This window comes from Musca autumnalis, unplaced genomic scaffold, assembly GCF_047663935.1.
Source record: "Musca autumnalis isolate F117 unplaced genomic scaffold, ASM4766393v1 scaffold_4, whole genome shotgun sequence".
NCBI lineage: Eukaryota > Metazoa > Arthropoda > Insecta > Diptera > Muscidae > Musca > Musca autumnalis.
Genome location: NW_027411977.1, coordinates 171976910 through 171999192, shown reverse-complemented (window position 1 = coordinate 171999192; position 22283 = coordinate 171976910). Strand labels below are relative to the sequence as shown.

The 22283-nt window shown below is 34.4% G+C and overlaps 1 protein-coding gene across 2 annotated transcripts in view; it reads left to right on the top strand.

The window, feature by feature from the left end:
* The window catches only part of LOC141404010 (tyramine/octopamine receptor-like), a 422753-nt gene that overhangs the window by 335416 nt on the left and 65054 nt on the right, over positions 1–22283 (top strand). The window lies entirely within an intron of this gene.

Genomic DNA, 22283 nt, shown 5'->3' with positions numbered 1-22283 from the left:
TCAATCTCTCCGGAGAAAAGTAAAACAAATAAGAAGGTGAGAACTCAACTCGAAATGGAAAATAGTGCTGAAAAAGTAGCGACACCATGGACTTTAGTTGATAGACGTGGTAATAAAAGAAGAGCTAAACCCGTAACTGTCAAAAAACCGGTGAAGATAAAGGGAGAATCACTTACAATTCAGGCCGGAAACTAACTACGCAGAAATTGTAAAAAAATGAAAACCACAATAAAACCGGATGAAATTGGAGTTGGTATCAAAAAAAATCCGGAAAACAAAAGAGGGAAACGTATACATCGAGCTGGGAAAAGGAGATAGATACGCCAAAAAACTCGAATGCGCAGTCAAGACATCACTGGGAGATGATGTCGCAGTGGAAACACGGAAAGAAAAGTTCCTCTTAGATATCAGAGACCTAGAAGAAACCACAGAGGACGATGAAATTATTGCAGGCATTCTAAAGACAGCAAACGAAACTAAGTCTGAGAATATTAAAGTGCGACATATACGTGATTCTTATGGTAGATCAAAACAAACTCTTGTTGAGGTTCCCGGTAACATAGCGGAAAAAGTCCTAAAATATAACAGAATCCCGGTGGGACTATTGAAATGTCGAGTGCGGAAGAAAGTTTTTCCTAAACGATGCTACAGATGCCTACAACAAAGTCACTTTGCTCGAGACTGTGAAGGTGTAGACCGAAGCCAAATGTGTAGAAGGTGTGGCATAAACGGTCACAAAACGAACACCTGCACTAGCCAACCCCGGTGTGTAATATGTCTAGAAGCTGGTTATAAAGACATTAATCACTACAAAGGCACTAGAGCGGCTTGTAGAAATGGCCATTAAAATGACAATTAAAATACTCCAAATAAACCTTGGGAGGGGGCGTCAAGCCCAAGATTTAATGACGCAGAAAGCTGATGAGAAAGATATCGACATAGTTCTTATCAGTGAACAATATAGAAAATGCGAATCAAAAAACTGGTAACAGGATGCTCAGGGCAAATCCGCGGTGTACGTAAGAAACCCGCAGTTAAATATATCCAATGTGGAAGAGAGTGAGGATTGCTTCGTCGTAGTACATACAACAGGCATCAGAATTTACAGCTGTTATTTCTGCAAATTCTATAATTAACATTACTCTTGGTTCAATATCAATTGCTAGGAAAACATGTCATTGGGAAGTCTCAAACGAGGAAACTTTAAGCGACCACCAATATATTACGATGGCAATAAAGCACAACACAAGCCGTGTGAATCCACCTAGACCAAGATGGAATACAAAGAAAATGAATCCGAAAAGATGTAAGGAAAAAATAATCGAGTTAAGAGAAAGGTACAAAATAGATGACCAAGGAGATATAAATAATACCATAAAAGATCTGACCGACTTATTAACGAAAATATGTGATGCGGGTATGCCTAAAACTACAAATATCGGTGTATCAAAAAACAAGCCTATTGGTGGAACAACGATATCGCAGAGTTACGGAAAAAGTGCCACAAAGCGAAGAGAACGGCAACCAGAAAAAAAGGCGACGCTGAAGCAACGGAGGCATATAGACGAGCAAGAAACAACCTACGGACGGCTATAAAAGAGTCCAAGAAAAAATCGTGGGAAGCGTTGTGCGAAGAAATCGCAAATGATCCTTGGGGCCTGCCGTACAAAATAATCATGAAGAAGACTGGCAACAGAAATTGTATACCAGGAATATAAAACCCACAATGGGCAAGAACAATTATAAGCACGCTGTTCCCAAAAAGTTTAACGTCTCGAGAACAAATGACCTTCCCCGGCATACAAAATGGGTTGTATTTTGCTATAACTGAAATTCAAAACATTTGCCGAAAGCTTAAAACGCGAAAAGCACCAGGCCCAGATGGAATACCAAATGAGGTTATCTCACTAGTTGGAAATGTGTGGCCGGAGCTCCTCCTACACACTTTTAATAAGTGCATCAACTTGGATATCTTCCCAAAAATATGGAGAAACCAACAACTTGTGCTACTCCAAAAACACAATAAACCACTAAACAACCCTTCATCATACAGACCACTCTGCATGTTAGATACCAGTGGTAAACTCTTTGAGAAGTTGCTATTAAGCAGACTTGAAGACGAAGTAAGCAAATGTGGAGGATTTTCAAAGATGCAGTTTGGCTTCATTAAGGGAATGTCAGCAGTAGACGCAATAAAAGAAGTGGTGGAGACGTCAAAGAAAGCCGTGGAACAATAACGTTTTTGTGCAGTAATAAAACTAGACATAAAAAATGCGTTTAATTCTGCCGATTGGAATATAATACGACAAACGTTAAGATCTCGAGAATTTCCGTCTTATCTCATCAAAATGATTGACAGCTACCTCGATGACAGAATACTACTGAAATACTTAGGAGTGTTTTTGAACTCTGAACTGTCTTTCGACAATACTTCTCGCAAATGGGTGGTAGGAGGGAGAGAAAACTTCGTAACAAATCATTGAGCAGCGTCTGTTCCCACATTGGGCGGCTGCAAACAGTGTCTGAACTCCAGAGGAGCGGCTTATAATATATAAGGACAACTTTAAACCCTTCAGAAGGCAACGGAAAACCACCGAAGTAAAAAAAAAATCAAAATACATGGCCACCAGTCTCCGGCCAAACGAGGGAGCGTTCGGCGGTGGGATTTTCTTTATTTTTTGGACCTATAGATGTCCACAGCTAACGAAACTGGGTGGAACCCATCGACCCATCGAGATAAAATATCAATTTTTGGAATAGGTAGAAATTTGAGTTATCTTTACCATAATTCCTCTGTTTTGGACTCATAAACCTATCAAATGTGACTTTTTTGTAATTTTATTGTAGTCTTGGAAATTTTGAACATAATTCAGAATAAAATTTTGACTTTATAAATTGTTTTTACCGATTTCCTCATATGAATATTTTGGTGCTCAAAGCTTCGATTTTCATCAAATTCCAAGACCCTAATATATTTTTTGCACATTTGTTGTTGGCAATCAACACTCACGGCCTTTATTTATAATTATAAATAGATTTTTGTTAAAGTTTACCAAATCTGACAACGGATTTGTGTAAATTCTTAGGGTGGTTCTGTCCTGGTGAACCATTAAAACATGCTAATATTTGGACATTTTTCCATAAAGCGAATAAAAAGTACCGTTATAACGCATATGTTAGGTCTTGAAAATATAGGCTACTATATAGTCTACATGTCCACAAAAATATAATTTACAATTCCTCTCCTATCGTCAGATATAACGATATTTGTAGCCAAGTTTTGGTTGGTTCTATTCAGATGAACCGGAGTGTATATGAACAACGGAAATCCCTACAAAACCTTCATACCAACAGAGAAATACAGCAAATTAAGGATGAAGCTAGACGTAAACTCCTTGAAAAGTGGCAATAAGCTTGGGTAAGCAGAAGCAATGGAAGATATACATGTGAAATAATTCCATTTTTACAGTCCTGGAGCAACAGAAAGCACGGAGAAGTAGTTAATTGACCTTCCAACATTGGAGAAAAGACGTTTAATGCTCAGATCTATATTCATTATTAAACTCTTGCGTGGACAAATTGAATCACAGTTTTTAATTGACGAAATAAATTTTAATGTACCTTTATGTAGTACTCGAAACTACATACCACTGAAATTAACGTTAGCGAAATCTAATTATGAAATAAGTAATCCACTCCGATCTTTATGTGATGAATATAACAAGTTATATAATATGATGTATTTATACGAACCTCTGCATGTCATAAAAAACTTTATCTTACGTTCTTAGTATTGTTGTAACAGTTGCCAGGCAATATGTTAGATTAGACCTGTTTATTTTTTGATGTGTTTGTCTTTAAAATGTAATTTTATAACCGGCTGTTGTTTTGCTGTAGCTGGTTTTCCCTAGTCTACTAACCCCCCATATTCCGGAATATGAGGTGTACGCGCTCCCTACCTTAAGGAGAGGTGGCCCTCTCGGTTGGCAGGGGCGGGAAAGTGTGGCGTTGGGAACGATCGAAAAAAGGTAATTTTTTTCGCAGACAGGAACCGAACCCCTAATCATGTTAGTAATATCATGGACGGGGGAGTAGTCATCGTAAGAACTGCATAGAACAGCCAATGAGCCCCACCCCGAAGTAATGCGGTTTGGTGGTTCCAGTGTAGGACCACTATTGGTAGCGGGAGTTACGTCCCAACCCTTCCGCCTTGATTAAAATAAAATTCATTTATGTCTGTCTAATGTAGCGAAAAACAAAAGTCTCAAATGAAATTTGAAACTTTTGTTTTCATTCCCACATTCGCAGACAGTCATTTAATGCAGCGTAAGCAAAAAGCCTTCGCTACATTGAATGACAAACTATTAAAATATGATTTTTGAAATTAGTCTTAAGACCACTGCAAATAAATGAACACTTAAAACGTTTAAAACAGAGTTTGTTATTTTTGCATTTTTGCAACTGCGGCAATCGGAGAATAAAATAGAAAAGAATCAACGTTCACAAATTAAAATAAAACAAAAAGAACACACTAAAAGTAAAATAAAATTTTAAAATTTAAAATAACAATAAACAATAAAAAAATTAAAGTAAATAAAGTGATAAAAAAAACGTCACATAAATAGTACAAAAAAATTATAAACTTAATTAAAATCTACACTACATACTAAAAAAAGACTTTTAATATTTAGTTAAAACGTTAATATTGTAAATAGGGTTTCTGGTCGGGAATTCCCGGCCCGGGATTTCCCGGGAATTCCCGAAACTTTTTGAACGGGATTTCCCGGGAAATGTTTTTTGAAATTCCTGGGAATATAGGTATTTGTATTTTCATGTATAAGACATATATCAGGAAAAATGTCTAAAATTGTCTTTTCCATTTCAAAAAAATCCAAAAAATTTTTTGATGCTACATCAATGATTTTTGGTACACAGATTAAGAAAAAAATCTGCATTCTAAATCCGTATTCGTTACTAACTTTGATCGTTGCGCGCAAAAGATATGACCGTTTTAATTATGATAATTAGAAAAAATCTAAAAAAATCGCGGCTTAATATATTTAGCTGTTATATCCTATTATCGTTAACTGAATTCGTAACCTTTGCAATGATGCAAAAAATAATTGCAAAGTCTCAACGGATTCGCGAAAAATCAAATTTGTTAAATAATTTCACGTATTTACAAACATATTTTTGAAACAACAGCGCTCATACTTACGAAAAATATATAAAAAAATATAACAGCATCCAGAAATTTTGAGGAATAAAATGAAACCTAAGTTGTGAAGGCTGTGTGTATTCATGTGTTTTGCAAAAATACGAAGAAAATATTAGGAAAAAATTAAAATCATATTATTCTATCTTTATTTTTTTATGGTTGGAGAAAAAATGTTTGAGTTCTTCGGCATTTTCGTGAAAATTTCACGCAATAATGATGATATTCCGTCGTAAAAAATTTTCGCTTATAGTTTTCCTATTGGATAATATTATTAGAACCTTATATTAAATCACAAGGAATTCCAATTGTGGCATAACGTTAAAATAATGTTATATTGAATATTAAAACATTTGAGACGCATATAAACCGCGTATATATGAAAATGACATGATGCGCATCCGATTTTCCAACACAGCTAATCAATCCCATTTATTTGATGTACAGTTTGTCAAATTGTATTTGGCGGCCACGATGTAGCATCTGCTGCATATTAGGGTGCAAAATACAGTAAAATGGTCATAATTTCCGCGAAGTTCATTTACATTTTATGCGCATCCGATTTCAATAATCACCATTAAAAAATACGTTCTTCTATGCCGTTTCAATGCGATCCATCAAGAACCGTGGATGTAGCATCGCACTAAATTTTTAGAAAAAAATCTATTATATCTCTGGATTTACGAGAGTTTTTAAATATCTGTTTTCGCGCAGTTTAAACACGCGTATCGATCTATTTATTTAAGTAGAACTGACACATCCAAAACGCGTTTATTTATGCGATATTTTCAAAATAATTTTTTGGAAATTTTCAAAATTTGAGGGGTATCATATTCGCCTATCTAGTGGGTGGATTTTTACGCGTCGTGGCTTGTTAGATTCAGAACGTAATAAAACTAAATTTACGCGGGTTTCCACGGAAATCGAATGACGTTTGTAAATTTTAAACCAAAAAAATAGGGTTTTGAGAAAAATTTACGCACAAAAATTTCGTGTTTGGGCGCAGATTACTGTGATCCTGTGAGGGCTACACCCTCATGTTATACATTAAAAAATGCGAAATCGCGAGTACTACAATCAAATATTAAGCTTTTAGGGAAATCCAGCTGCGCGTCCCGATTAGAGCAAAAATTCAAAAAACCCCATTTTTCAGGTTTCAAAATGTCAGCATCCGTTTGAGGTAGATACAGTGGATATATTAAAAAATCATACATTAGAAACTTCAACTCTGAAGCGTACTCTTTAACTTCTCCTTTGAGCATTAAGCTCTACATTGTGTTGTAAAACCACTAATTGGAAAATAACATAATGAAACTCGTTTAATTCAACGATTTTTTTCGATTTTTTTACATTAGTACGACCACAGCTTCCGCTCAAATTATTATTTTAAGAAACCCCACGGTGAATCGGGCTAAAACAGTTTATTTTACCGAAATGCGGTCAAAAGTTATGGTATAGTAAAACTGATCGCGAGTTACAATACCCCATACCTCAGTTTCAACATAAGTTAATTTTCTACAAAAAGCTTGATATATTTACCTTATAACACTGTGCAACAAAATGGAGCTCAAAGTCTGGGGGGTGGAAAATTCCTATTGAAGATGAAAGCCCTTGGTGAGTATATACAGAACCCCGAAGGACAGATTCGCCGTGAGTCGAACTTTCGCGATATGGCGTGATGAATATTTTGCTGGAGACCCTAAAAGCCATCTGGAATCAGCGTTATATCTTTGTTCGCTGTTGTTTAAGCTTATATATAAGATGACACGTCTTCAGTCAAATCAAATGAGGATTTTTTTCGTAGAACATTTCGACCTTCTAACTCGCTTCCTTCAATATCCTTTTCGTCCTTTATTTCAAGAACCGTAATAAAAGTGGCACAAGATGACATTTTTCAGCTTCGGAATATTCTACAAAAATGTCGCTCGGAAGATTTTAGGTACGGCTCCCAAGGACATAAAATCGATAAAATCTTGTTTAAGCGGTCGTTTTTCACTTTTACCCGAATCTTGCTCAGACCGCCCTATATCTATTTATTTCAATATATTATTGTTAACCTATTGATGGGCTAAAATTCCCGGAGTCACTAAAACAGTTGGATCTCGTTTTGCTAAGCACGTTAATTTAATTATTTTTTGGAATAAAGATCCGGATATGCGAATTATGGAACCGGTTATTCTGATATTAAAACCGAATTTTTATCCGCTTTTTAGGAACCGATTAACCGTATATGTATATCATTAGAAAGCTATTAAGATTGTCAATCAGATATGATTAATATGCATTAGACATTTTAAGCGGCTTTGGTGCTGGAACCAAAAAACCGTATTTTTGAACCGTTTCTCAACGTTTGTGAGGATAAATTTCTGTGCGTGAAAAAAATTATTATCATGACCTGGGAGGTGGAAAATTCTTTTTGGAGGTGAAAGCCCTTGTTGAGGACATACAGAACCCTGAAGGGCAGATCCGCCGTGAGTCGAACCTTTGAGTTATGGCGGGTTGAATTCTGGGATGGTGACCCATTATTGGAAGTGTAAAAAGTTACGTAACTGAATTTCAAGTGGGTTTAGGGTTCTACTGGGACAATATGTCCTATGTCGGCGGCGTAAGATTATTTTCGTGATGTGCCCTAGGCAAATCGGCTGGGGTTTTTTGTTTGTTTTAATATTTTAACCCCGAAATTGTATCTTTCCTTTTCTTCAAACTACATTTTTATAACTTTTTCAACAACAAGGACATAAACAACAGCAGGATAAGAGTAAGACACTAAATGTTCTACAGAAATCGTCTTAAATCGATTTGACTTAGCACATACTGTCCCAGTAGAACCCTAAACCCACTTGAAATTCAATTACGTAACTTTTTACACTTGCAATAATGGGTCACCATCCCAAAATTCAACCCGCCATAACTCAAAGGTTAGACTCACGGCGGATCTGCCCTTCAGGGTTCTGTATGTCCTCAACAAGGGCTTTCACCTCCAAAAAGAATTTTCCACCCCCCAGGTCATGATAATAATTTTTTTCACGCACAGAAATTTATCCTCACAAACGTTGAGAAACGGTTCAAAAATACGGTTTTTTGGTTCCAGCACCAAAGCCGCTTAAAATGTCTAATGCATATTAATCATATCTGATTGACAATCTTAATAGCTTTCTAATGATATACATATACGGTTAATCGGTTCCTAAAAAGCGGATAAAAATTCGGTTTTAATATCAGAATAACCGGTTCCATAATTCGGATATCCGGATCTTTATTCCAAAAAATAATGAAATTAACGTGCTTAGCAAAACGAGATCCAACTGTTTTAGTGACTCCGGGAATTTTAGCCCATCAATAGGTTAACAATAATATATTGAAATAAATAGATATAGGGCTGTCTGAGCAAGATTCGGGTAAAAGTGAAAAACGACCGCTTAAACAAGATTTTATCGATTTTATGTCGTTGGGAACCGTACCTAAAATCTTCCGAGCGACATTTTTGTAGAATATTCCGAAGCTGAAAAATGTCATCTTGTGCCACTTTTATTACGGTTCTTGAAATAAAGGACGAAAAGGATATTGAAGGAAGCGAGTTAGAAGGTCGAAATGTTCTACGAAAAAAATCCTCATTTGATTTGACTGAAGACGTGTCATCTTATATATAAGCTTAAACAACAGCGAACAAAGATATAACGCTGATTCCAGATGGCTTTTAGGGTCTCCAGCAAAATATTCATCACGCCATATCGCGAAAGTTCGACTCACGGCGAATCTGTCCTTCGGGGTTCTGTATATACTCACCAAGGGCTTTCATCTCCAATAGGAATTTTCCACCCCCCAAAATTTCGGTTCACAGTGTAATTATTTAATGTTGGCAATATAGTGGAATAGCGATAATTCGTGCCCCGATTATTCGTAATTGCGAGACCATTATAAAAAACGGAGTAGTTCGTGGTGCAATGGTAAGCACACCCGCCTTGCACACATAAGGTCGTGGGTTCGATTCCCCGGCCAGGCAACATCAAAACACTTTTCAACGGTGGCAAAATACCCCTCAGTAATGTTGGCGACATTTCCTGAGTATTTTAGCCATGTAAAACTTCTCTACAAAAGTGGTGTCTTAGACACGCCGTTCGGACTCGGCGTTAAACTGTAGGTCCCATATCATTGAGCTAATATGAATCGGGGTGCACTCATTGATATGAGAGAAGTCTCCCTTGTCCCTTATGGGATTTTTGTGGAACAATTATATATATATATAGTTCGTATAAAATACATACAGTTTGGTCCTCTCGATAATTGGTGTTTTTTCTGGAATTCGAACCCCACATAATTCTTTATTTTTAGTGGATCATGTCAAAGAATAGTTGCATTCTCAACTTTTTGAAGCCATTTCCTTGTTGTTCTAGTCTAAATTTTTATTGATGGCATTCTGAAAGATATTAATTTTCTAAGATATATATGCTGTGATCTATTCGAATTGTTTTTTTATCCAAAATTATTGTATGCAATATTAAAAACTTTACAATGTATAAGTGGCAAATGGAGCATATTAGCATTGGAAGCCAGTAATAACTATGGTATGAATGTTCATATAAGTACGCCACTATATCATTGATGACACCGTGTTGCAATTGTGAAGCCGGGTAATCAAAAGTTCAGCCGTATAAAAATTCGTTATAAACGGATTTGTTCTATACTAACACGCCCTTCGAACCATAAAAAGAACAGCACTCTTTGATATCAAGGAAGCTTTGGTAGGATGGTGGTGGGAAACAGATATTTCTTTCAAGATTTTGGTGCAAATCGTTTAGGATGTTTGAAGCTCATATTTTTTGAAATAAATGAAAACAAGAAATAAAAATATTTTCCAAGAGGATAAACAATGATGAAAAAAACATCAGAATATATTTATCGTTCGGATCATATATTAAAGATAATGAAACTACAAAATGTTTATTTGATTATTATAGGAATGTATCCAAGTTGAAAGCAGTAAAAACGAATTGAATCCATCAAGAATTAAAAAGAAACTTGAGGGCAAGGTTTTATCAATAATATTATTATTGGACCTGAAGGTCTTTATATTACAAAAAACAAATCAAACATTTAAGGACAAAAATAATAACACAATTTATACACATGAAGATTCAAACGGTTTATTTTCAATTGCTGTCGAATGAATATTATTTTATTGGGAAATATATAGTCCTAAAGGTTCAATGTCAAATAGAGAGACAACCAATAATAATTAAAAATTTTTCGGCTGGCCCTCCGATATTATTGCAGTTTTCTTTGTTTTGACCAATTGGTTGTAACGATTCGTTTATTTATTTTAGATGGGCTTTTTGGTCAGATTTTCTTAATGAATAAAACTAATGTTAATTCATTAATGAAATAAACGAAAATAACAATAAATAAACGAATAATTAAAAATGTTTAAGTTGGGTGTACTCCTGCGAAGAGTGAAACCCCTTTGACTTTTATTAAAAAATAACGAAGGATACATTGAAGAAAATATATTTTTATACAAACTGTGGAAAATGTTTATAAATTAACAAATTGATGTTTATGGGAATAAAATAACCATACAATAAAAAACAAACAAAAATATGTAATGTCATTAAGAAAAAAAGTAAAATTTTAAAATATTAATGTTATATAAGTACATATTAATATTACATATTGAATAAATACTAGATTTTAAACTCCATTTGCAGTAGTATTAGTGTTCACAATGTTACAAAAAATAATGAATTCAGAATTTACAATTCACAAATAAAGAAAGGTATTTCATAAATTTTAATAAATTACCATAATATTGATAAAGATTGAACACCAAGCCAATTATTAAACAAGTGGGAAAAGCGTTAAGTTCGGTCGGGCCGAACTTTTTATACCCTCCACCACAAATTTCAGCGATTTCGGTGAATTAATGTGGCCACAACCTTCAAAATACCGAAAATCGGAATTTACCGTTCTATGGGGCTATATGATGGAGCGGACCTATACCTACAAATTTCTGGGAGGGGAGTTTTATATCCCCAACGAAGACTAAATACCAAATTTCAGCCATCTCGGTGTAATAATGAGGCCAAAACCTTCAAAATACCGAAAATCGGGAGATATGGGGGCTATATCAAAACGTGGATCTATATAAACATTTTATGGTCGAAATGTTTCTTAGCCTCTGGAAACAAAAAATACAAAGTTGCAACCGATTCTGTTGTCAAATGGGACTAATACATTCAAAATATATTAATATGACGCGTACTTTATATGGGGCGTTATATGGGGGCTATACCAAAACGTGGACCTATATAAACCAACTTTGGTAGGAATGTTTTTTGGCCTCTGGAGACTCAAAATACAAAATTACAGACAATTCGGTGGTAAAATGGGACAAATATCTTAAAAATTCCTTAAAACGACGACGCGTCACGCGTCATTTTGTATGGGGGCTATACGAAAGCGTGGACCTACATAGCCCACTTTCAATACCAAAAGTCCTACGTACAAATAATAGATTTTCCCAAAATTTCATCCACCTAGGTCAATCCGTTCGGACGCTAGAGTGATTTCCACAGACGGACAGACGGACAGACAGACAGACGGACAGACGGACGGACATGGCTATATCGATGTAGAATTGCACGCTGATCAAGAATATATATAGTTTGTGGGGTCTACAATTATTATTTCGAGTAGTTACAAACGTAGTGACAAACTTAATATACCCTCATCCTATGGTGGATGGTATAAAAAAAGGAATTAAAGGATAGCCTTAAACAACACCCTTTAATTCTTATAATGAAATATATTCTGAAATAAGAACAAATAAAGTGATGTGTAGTTACAAAGGTTATGCTAGACATTAACACCTCTGAAGAGTACCCAATTCCTAATACGTTTTATATTAGGCAAATTGCAGAAATTACAGTATATTTCCATAATTTGGCAAAGATATTTAATCAAATAATATAAAATAATAATTATAATAAAGATTATAATTATAATAGATAATAAAAACAATAAATTTAAATAAAAAAGTATAATAACAAAAAAATAATAAAAATATATAATAATTACGATAATAATAATAACAATAAAAAATAAAAATAGTAATAATAATATATAATTATAATAACAATAATAATATAAATAATGAAGAAGAATATAAAAATAATAAATAATATAAAAGAACAATAAACTTAAACATAATAATAAAATATCATAATAATAAAAATGAAGATAAAGATAATAACAACAAAATAATAAATAATATAAAATACTAATAATATAAAATAATAATAAAAAATAAACTAAAATCTAATTTATAGTAATAAAATATCATATATTTTATATATTCCATACAACTGTACCATTGTTTGAAGAAAACTTCTCGTCCCTTGGGTCTGAAGATTTTTGCTTTTTTAGTACTTGTTTGGGACGAATTTTAAGCCTGAAGGTAGAAAACCAATCAAGGAAAATATCAGGGTACTTCTTAGCTGAATTACCACCAGACAAAAACAATTGAATCGTTTTTGAGGTACTACTGATAATCTAAATTTTTCTGGGTTCATCCTCTTAAAGCGACACTCAATTGGCTTCACTTATAGAATGCCAAATGACAATGGAAAGAATTTATCAAATAATGGGATAGTGATAGGAGATTGAACATAACAACAAGACAAAAATAATAAAAATATATAATATTTTTTAAATATATCGAAAGAAGATAGAAAATTTAAAGTATATAAAATACTTGTATTGATGAAATTATAGGATGGAATAAAAATTAAAAACTAACTCAAAAAAAACAAGTAAAAACGGCGTTAAGTTCGGCCGCGCCGAACTTGTTATACCCTCCACCACAAGTTGTATTGAAGTAAAATAGAATATTTTTTTCTTTTCGTGTATGAAGAAGACTTAATACTACATTTCAGCAATTTCGGTAAAACAATGTGAGGCAGCATTCTATGGGGGCTATTTCAAAACGTCGATCTACACCGACAAATTTCTTACGGAAAGTTTTTAGGCTCAAAGAAGACTAAATACCAAATTTCCTATATTTCCTATATTTCCTAAATACCAAATTTCCAAATTTCCTATATTTCAGCCATTTCGGTTGGATATTGACGTCGCAATCTTCAGTATTACGAAAATCGGGAGGTACCGTTCTATGGGGACTACAACGAAATATGGACCTATACCGACGAATTTTAGTCAGAAATGGGGCAATATGAAAGCGTGGACCTGTACATACATATATCTGGCGAACAGTTTTATATCACATTGAAGACTAAATACTAAATTTCAGCCATTTTGGTGGAATATTGAAGACGCAACCTTCAAAATACGAAAAATCGGGAGATACCTTTCCATGGGAGCTATATGAAGGCGGGAACCTATACCGACAAATTTTAGAGGGGAAGTTTGAGTACCCCCAACGAAGTCTAAATACCAAATTTCAGCCATTTCGGTGGAATATTGAGGCCACAACGTTCAAAATACCGAAAATCGAGAGGTACCGTTCTATGGGGGCTATATGAAGGCATGGACCGATACCGACAAAGTTCTGGGGGAAAGTTTTATACCACCAACGTAGACTAAGTACCAAATTTCAGCCAGTTCGGTGTGATAATGAAGCTAAAACCTTCAAAATACCGAAAATCGGGAGGTACCGTTCTATGGGGGCTATATGAAGGTGTGGACCGATACCGACAAAATTATGGGGGAAAGTTTTGTACCCCTAAAGAAGACTTCGTACCAAATTTCAGCCATTTTGGTAGAATAATGAAGCTAAAACCTTAAAAATACCGACAAACGGGAGGTACCGTTCTATGGGGGCTATATGAAGGTGTGGACCGATACCGACAAAATTATGGGGGAAAGTTTTGTACCCCTAAGGAAGACTACGTACCAAATTTCAGCCATTTTGGTAGGATAATGAAGCTAAAACCTTAAAAATATCGAAAATCGGGACGTACCGTTCTATGGGGGCTATATCAAAACGTGGACCGATATATCCCATTTTCAATACCAACCATCCTGCAAGTAATAAAAACTTCTGTACCAAATTTTGACTCTCTATCTTTAAAATTGCGAGCTGTATCTTGATTTCAACAGACAGACAGACGGACGGACTGATGGACGGACGGACGGACGGACAGACGGACATGGTCAAATCGACATAGAATTTTATGCTGATCAATAATATATATACGACGAATATTTCGATGTGTTACAAACGGAATGACAAATTTAATTATACCCTCCATATGGTGGAGGGTATAAAAATAAACTTGTATTGACTAGAGTTGTACAATCTAGTTCATTTGAAAGATCTAGTTCAATAGTTCAGATCTTTTAACTGAACTAGTTCAGTAATCTAGTTCATAGTTCACTAACCAGTTCAATCATTCGGATCATAATCGTTCAATCAAACGCATACATACACCAAATAGAAACAAACAATAGAATAATATAATTTAAATACACCAGAACAAAAGTATTAAATTTACGTGTTTTATTCCATTCATAAAGAAAGATTAAGTTGGTATTAATTTAAGAATACACGTCCTTCATTTAGTTGGTTGGCAAAAATCTTATGTTGTGTTTGTGTGTGTAGAAACTGTCAATGCGAAAAAGCTTTGTGCGTGTGTGCTTCTTTTTATTTATTTTCTATCCAAAACCAGGCACTTTCAATATGGGAATATGTGGAATTTGTTGTGTTTTTGAAGAAATCTTCACTTTCGAACAGCTATTCATTGTACCTTGATCCAAAACGTAAACAAACTCATCACATTACGAAGGCACCACTTAACACAGACGACGGCGTTTCTTTATGCATATGTGAACGACATGTTGAACTAGATTGTGAATCGTTCGTTCGTTGATCGTACGGTCGCTGACTGATTATAGTTCAGTGAACTATTGAACTATATCAACTGATCTAGTTCATTCGCTCTATTCATTGAATCGTTCAATTGAACTAGTTCGTTCATGAACTATACAACTCTAGTATTGACTGAAAATGTTGAATGAAAAAAAAAAATAATAATAACACTGTGCTACAGTGAAAATTTGCAGGGGTTCTAATGCATAAATTCGGTTTTGTGGGAGTCCACAGAAGACGAAAATGCCTTTGGGTCACTTCGATTTTTCATTTTATAACGGTAAATGTAGTGAAAAATGGGCTTTCTTGGATTTTGAACTTTAAACGGACATTACTTCTTTTTTCCACAACCGATTTGCACACACTGTTTTTCATTATAAAGGGGAGAGTAATGCCTTTCGAACAAGCCATAGATTTTTAAAATCGGTTAACAAATGGCTAATTAATAGTGGTTTAAGTGTGACAAAAACGCATTAAAAAACAGTAAAATGTTTTTCCTTGTGCTCTAGGTTGCGTAAGTGACACCTAACAGTGCAATTATTTACAGTAAGCAAGTAGAAAATTTAGTTGGCTTTCCAAAATGGGGAAAATAAAAAAAATCCGTTGAAAAATGAATGCGTTATGGCATTTTTTGTGTTTCAACTTTTTGGTTTTTTTCATATTTTCCTTTATAAAACATTGATACCTCGTGCGTAATTATTAAGCAGGATAATCACAATTAGAATCATACATGCTAAGATACCCATCTTTTATAAAGGAAAATATGAAAAAAACCAAAAAGTTGAAACACGAAAAATGCCATAACGCATTCATTTTTCAACCGATTTCGTTCGTTTTCCCCATTTTGAAAAGCCAACTAAATTTCCTACTTGTTAACAGTAAATAATTGTACTGTTAGGTGTCGTTTACGCAGCCTAGAGGACAATAAAAAACATTTTACTGTTTTTTAATGCGTTTTTGTCACACTTAAACCACTATTACTTAGACATTTGTTAACCGATTTTAAAAATCTATGGCTTGTTCGAAAGGTATTACTCTCCCCTTTATAATGAAAAACAGTGTGTGCAAATCGGTTGTGGAAAAAAGAAGTAATGTCCGTTTAAATTTGAAAATCCAAGAAAGCCCATTTTACACTACATTTACCGTTATAAAATCAAAACCCGAAGTGACCCAAAGAAACCAAAGGTATTTTCGTCTTCTATGGACTCCCACAAAACCGAATTTGTGCATCAGAAATCCTGCAAAAAAAATTTGTTCACATTTGTATCACAGTGTAATTAAACCATATTAAAAAAATGTAAAATTTGAATTGACTAAAAATTAGTCATTGTTGCATTGAATTGGAAAAAACTTATTAAACCATATTTAAAATAAATGGTAGCATAAATATTTAAAATATTTTTAAATTGAAATGTAAACAAAAAATTATATTAATACAAATAAGAAGAAAATTACTGAACATTCGTAAACAGAAGAATGATCAAGATAAAATTGTGTATGTACCTTATAATTAATTAAATATATTTTGTTCGTATAATATACATATGTAAATGAATTTTAAATATTGACAATCAAAACAAAATTAAAAATTATGATAAACAAAAAAAATCCAGGAGTATTTCTGGCAAGGGGTGGAGGAGTTACGTCCCAACCCTTCCGCCTTCATTAAAATAAAATTCATTTATGTCTGTCTAATGTAGCGAAAAACAAAAGCCTCAAATGAAAATTGAAACTTTTGTTTTCGTTCCCACATTCACAGACAGTCATTTAATGCAGCGTAAGCAAAAAGCCTTCGCTACATTGTATGACAAACTATTAAAAATACGATTTTTGAAATTAGTGTTAAGACCACTGCAAATAAATGAACACTTAAAACGGAGTTTGTTATTTTTGCATTTAACACGCGCTATCATTACGTAAAAAAACACTTCTTTGAACTAAAATTATTTAAAAGATTACTGTTGTCTTAGCTGCATGAGGACCTATTTTAAAGGTAAATTTCAGCCTTTTGAATAACTCTTTATACCTTAAAAAAAATGAACTTTGACGTTGACTTCCTCTGCAACTACTGAACCAATTTGAACGTTTGATTCACCGGAGGGCTGATTGTATTATCTGTCGAACAAAAAAAGAAAACATATGAATATATCCTTATTTCTTCATTTCATTTACATAATTTGACCAAGGATTGTAAACCACTATGCGCCGACAGTTAATAGACAAACGTAGCGGTGTAAGGTATTAGACGGTCGGTCCATCCGACTAAGTCTATTCTTACATGCTTTACTGTTAAAGAGCTCAAATTTAGTGTGAATCCTACATTAACACTTCACTTTATACGCCAGAGTAGGCTCGAGGGGGTTGTACTGCCAATCTGAAGAAATATCAGGCCTGTACGATAACCCAAAAGTTTGTACAAATTTGCACAAACTTTTACAAAATGCTGTTCGATAACAAACTTGTTCAGTAAAAGAGAATTGAGAAGTCTTGCAAGTAGTTGCAAGAACTTGCAAAAACTTTTTACTTGCAAAGTTATCGAACAGGGATATAGTAAGAGTCTTAGCACTTGGCAAACATGACCTACTTGTTTACATAGCACTGATATTGCAGATGCAGGTGCAGTTTAAAAAAAAAATAATATACTCAAACCTGTTGACTTACGAACTCAATTTTATCTCATCTGCCATGAAATTATCCTTGACAGTAACCGATGTTAGTACCTTCAAAGTAACTTAAACATGTTTTGTGGTGGAACGACTTCAAATTATGTATTATGTATATATATTCCTGACAAGTATAAAATTCTAAGTCGATAAAACCATGTCCATCCGTCTGTTGAAATCAAGATAGAACTCGCAAAATTTAAGATAGAGCTTTATAATTTGGTGTAGAAGTTTATTTTACTCCTAGCATGCTATTTACCCCCTGTTTTTGTAACTAATTTTTGTTCGTTCGTCTATATTCGTAATAATATAGGCATCCATAGCACAGCCCCCAGAAGACATACATACCTAATTTTTCGTATACCCGTTTCATATACTGTTAAGAATTCCTCATTTAAAACGTGTAAAACGATCTACAAATTTTGACAATTCATGTGAAAAAATAATAATTTTTACAAGAACAGGAGGTTAGTCTTCGTTGGGGGTATCAAACATTCCTGCTGAAATTTTTCGGCATTGTTTACATATTGCCACAATAGAATTATACCGAGCGATTTTTGGTATTTTAAAGGTTTTAGCCATATTATTTAACTGAAATGGCTGAGTTTTGGAATTTAGTCTTCGCTAAGGCCATAAAACATATCTTCAGAGAATTGTGTAGACATAGAACCATGTTTGGTAGGGTCTTTAATGAAATATGTCGCTAAGTATGAAAAAATGTAAAATCGGATGATGCTGTTATATGTGGACGGTACTATAACGTATACCTGTATCGAATCTCTATAAAATCTGTATATTTTGATACCATTATTTTAAAATCTATTTGTACCATTCATTATATGGGACTATACCGATAATAAGAACGATAAGTCCAATTTGCTGCTGAACGAAAGAATGGAGCTGAAACTCTGTAATTTCATGTTAGGGTTGAGATTAGGAAATCGCTTTGGAAATATTCACTATAGGCTTGCGAAAATACCAAATAGTACTAAAATTGGTTTTAGATGAAGGGATAGAGACGGAATTCAAAAATTTGATAATAGGTTCACGGTTGATGTATCCGTTTGAGGTGAGGATGTGGTTTTAGAAATTAGAATTAATAGCGGGCGAAAAGTATTTAATGGGTGAAGGAATACATCTGTTAGTGTAAATGATAACGTGGTCAATCTGAGCACATTCGTTCTCGATAGTGTAGCAACAACACTTGTGATCGAATTGAGCACAGCGCGGCGTCACCATTAATCAAAGTCAAATTCTCGTCACCATTGCACTTTGGTCCCAAATGCGAAGTCTTTGTCCAAAAGTCCATTTATTGACATCCTTCTTTTTTGCGTTTTCTTCGTAATAAGAGAATAAACACTCCTAAACACCAAAAACAAAGTTAGTACTAAATTTGCATTTACCGTTAAACAAAAAGTTGTCAAAGTTGAGATTTATTTACTGTGTTTTTAATAAAGTTGTATGTGCATTATTTTGTGATAATTTGTGTACTAATAAAATCACGATAAGAAAATTAGAAAGATTAAAAGTCAAATATGGAAAAGAAGCATAAAATAAGTAGTATCATATTCCAAAAACTTCGGAAGAAAAATTCGGTCCAACAAAGAAGTTATCAACAAATTTCTAGAAACCTCCTAAATAATATTTATTATACCCTCAGCATTTATGCTAACGAGGGTATATACACTTTCATACGGGCAAAATGTGCCTCATCGAAATAATGGTTTTAGACCCCAAGTATGTTTGGACGAAATATGTTTCAGACAATTTGGAGTCGATTGAGCAAGGTCCGTCCGTCTGTCTGTCTGGCTGGAGCGCACGATAACTCTTGAACGGATAAACCGATTCGGTTAAATTTTTGGCTTTCCTAATATTTTACCCAAACTTAGTTTAAGTTCGAAGATGGGCTATATCGGTCCATTCCTTCCGGTACCTCCCCCACAAAAGTTCGGAAATGTTCGGAAAATTTGTGCGCACGATAACTCTTGAAGGGAGCAACCGATTTGGTCCATACTTTGCCCATTGTGAAATGTGTTCCAGACTTAGATAAGGTTTCAATATGGACTCAATCGGCCTCCTCCTTCGATTACCTCCCACACAAAATTTCGGAAAAGTTTAGTTTAGGACCATCTCTCGAATCGCTTTGATTTTTGTTTTAGCAACTTGTATTCACTGCCCTCCATACGAAAGTACAAGTTTCATCAGGGGCAAGTCCATACTTCCTCAGAAAATAGCCTGAAAGATGCAAAAAAACACCTATGACACCGTGTGAGGTGGTTGGAGCGCAAGATAACTCCCGAACGGATCTGTCGATTCGGTCCAAAATTTGGCCTTAGTAATATTTTGTCCAAACATAGTTTATGTTTGAAGATAAGCCTTATCGGCCCACTCCTTGAGGTACCTCCCCCACAAAAGTTCAAAAATGTTCGGAAAAATTGTTCGTACGGTAACTCTTGAAGGTAGTGGCCAAATTGGTCTAAACTTTACACTTCCTAATATATCTACCAGATATAGATCAGGTTCAAATATGGACTATATTTGTCCACTCCATCCGGTAACTCCCACACAAAATTTCAGATAAGTTCACTTTAAGACCTGATATCGAATCACTTTGATTTTTGTTGAAGCAACTTGCCTTCGCTGTCTCCATAACGATGTTAAAAGTTTTTTTAGGGGCAAGTCCATACTTCTTGAGCAAATAGCCGGAAGAGTGTAAAACCCCCCTAACTACATACGTGTTTTGGGAAAAAATTGTTTCAATATACACAGGCTGAGGGTATATCTCTGTCGGCAAAGCCTACTGATACTTTTTTACTTGTTTTTCTATAATTTCCAAAATTGGTTTGGACCGAAATAATTTTGAGCGATAGTGAGCGGTGTTGAAAAAAAATCTAAATTAGTTTAAAACTGGTTTCAAGTTAATAATAAAGATAATTTTTTCTCAAGCTACATAAGTATATAAAATTTAGAACTATTTGATATTTGGGTGGTACAATTTTGAAGCGATTTTCATAACTAGCAATTCGTACTTTGATTGATCAGAGAACTTCTCTACCAAACATAGTCGACATAGGTCCACGTTTGGATATAGCACCCTTATAAGGGCAACCCCAATTTAAGGTATTTTGACGATTTTAGCCACATTTTTGAGCCGATTTCGCTGAAATTTGACATTTTGACATCTTATGTGGAAGAAACACTTCGTACCGAAAGTTATCAACATAGCCCAAAGTTTTAGTTTAGACCACATACAATGGTATCACCCTGTTCAATATGTTTTTATGGTTTTTTTGAAATTTTGGCTGAAAATAATCCTGAATCAATATTTTGTGACAATTATAATAAAACTGTGACACAAAATGGAGATGAAAATCTGGGGCAGATATAATTCGTTTTGGGGATGAAAGCCCTTGGTGAGTATATTAAGAATCCCGAAGGACAGATCCGCCGTGAACTTCCGAGTTATGACGTGATGAAGTTTCAGCTGAATACCCTGTAAGGCATCTGAAATTAGCGTTATATCTTTGTTAACGGTTGTTCTAGCTTATTTATGAGATAACATGTCTTCAGTCAAATCGAATGAGGATTATTTTCATAGAGCATTTCGACTTCTCCTAACTCGCTTCCTTCAATGACCTTTTCGTCCCTTATTTTAAGAATCGCTAAATCAGTACCAAAATATGACGTTTTTCAGCTTCGAAATGTTCTGCAAAAATGTCTCTCAGAAAATTTTAGGTACGACTCTCATTGACAACTAATCGATATCAATACAATACATAAATTGAAATAATTTTTGCCAGAAAAATGCGATATGGGACCAAGTGCATTGGCGGGTTAATTTCAAACATCAACAAATAACAGTATACGTTCCTTCCGATAACCAAATCTAAACTGCCTTAATACTACACACCACATGCAGCTATTCTGAATGACCATTCCAGAAAATTTTGGTTACAAAAATAATTCGTTTTCCTTAATTATGTAATGAATATTGAGTTATATTCCGCAAGTCAATTATGGAATACCGTACTGACAAATATCTTTGGCCTATGTTTACTAATTTCAAATTCCATTACCACCCAGTCCAATGAAAGTAAAAGTTTGAAGCAAAATTCTTTACAAATGAATGCAATCAATGATTTATGTTTGTTGTTATTGTTATCCTGCTATTTAGCAGAGAGCAATAACACCACATAGTATGATTTCAAAAATGTACATACGTATGTATGTATGCACCCAACTTGACAGGAAACATCTGACGAGTGTTTAAATGTTTTGCCATTTTAAAGCATGTTTGGAAAATGCTGGTAATTTGTTTGTTCTAAAGTTTTTATGAGTCATTATAGACAAAATATATTAAATACAGGGAAATAATGACTACAGAAGAGTGTTGAAGTACCATTCATAGTCCGGTCAAAATAGACATGCGTATAAGGGGGAAATAGCAAAAATTCCCACAAAGCTGAATTTTGGTGGAGAGCTAGGGTTAGCCATTAGAAGCAACGTCCTAAAAGTCCCCATC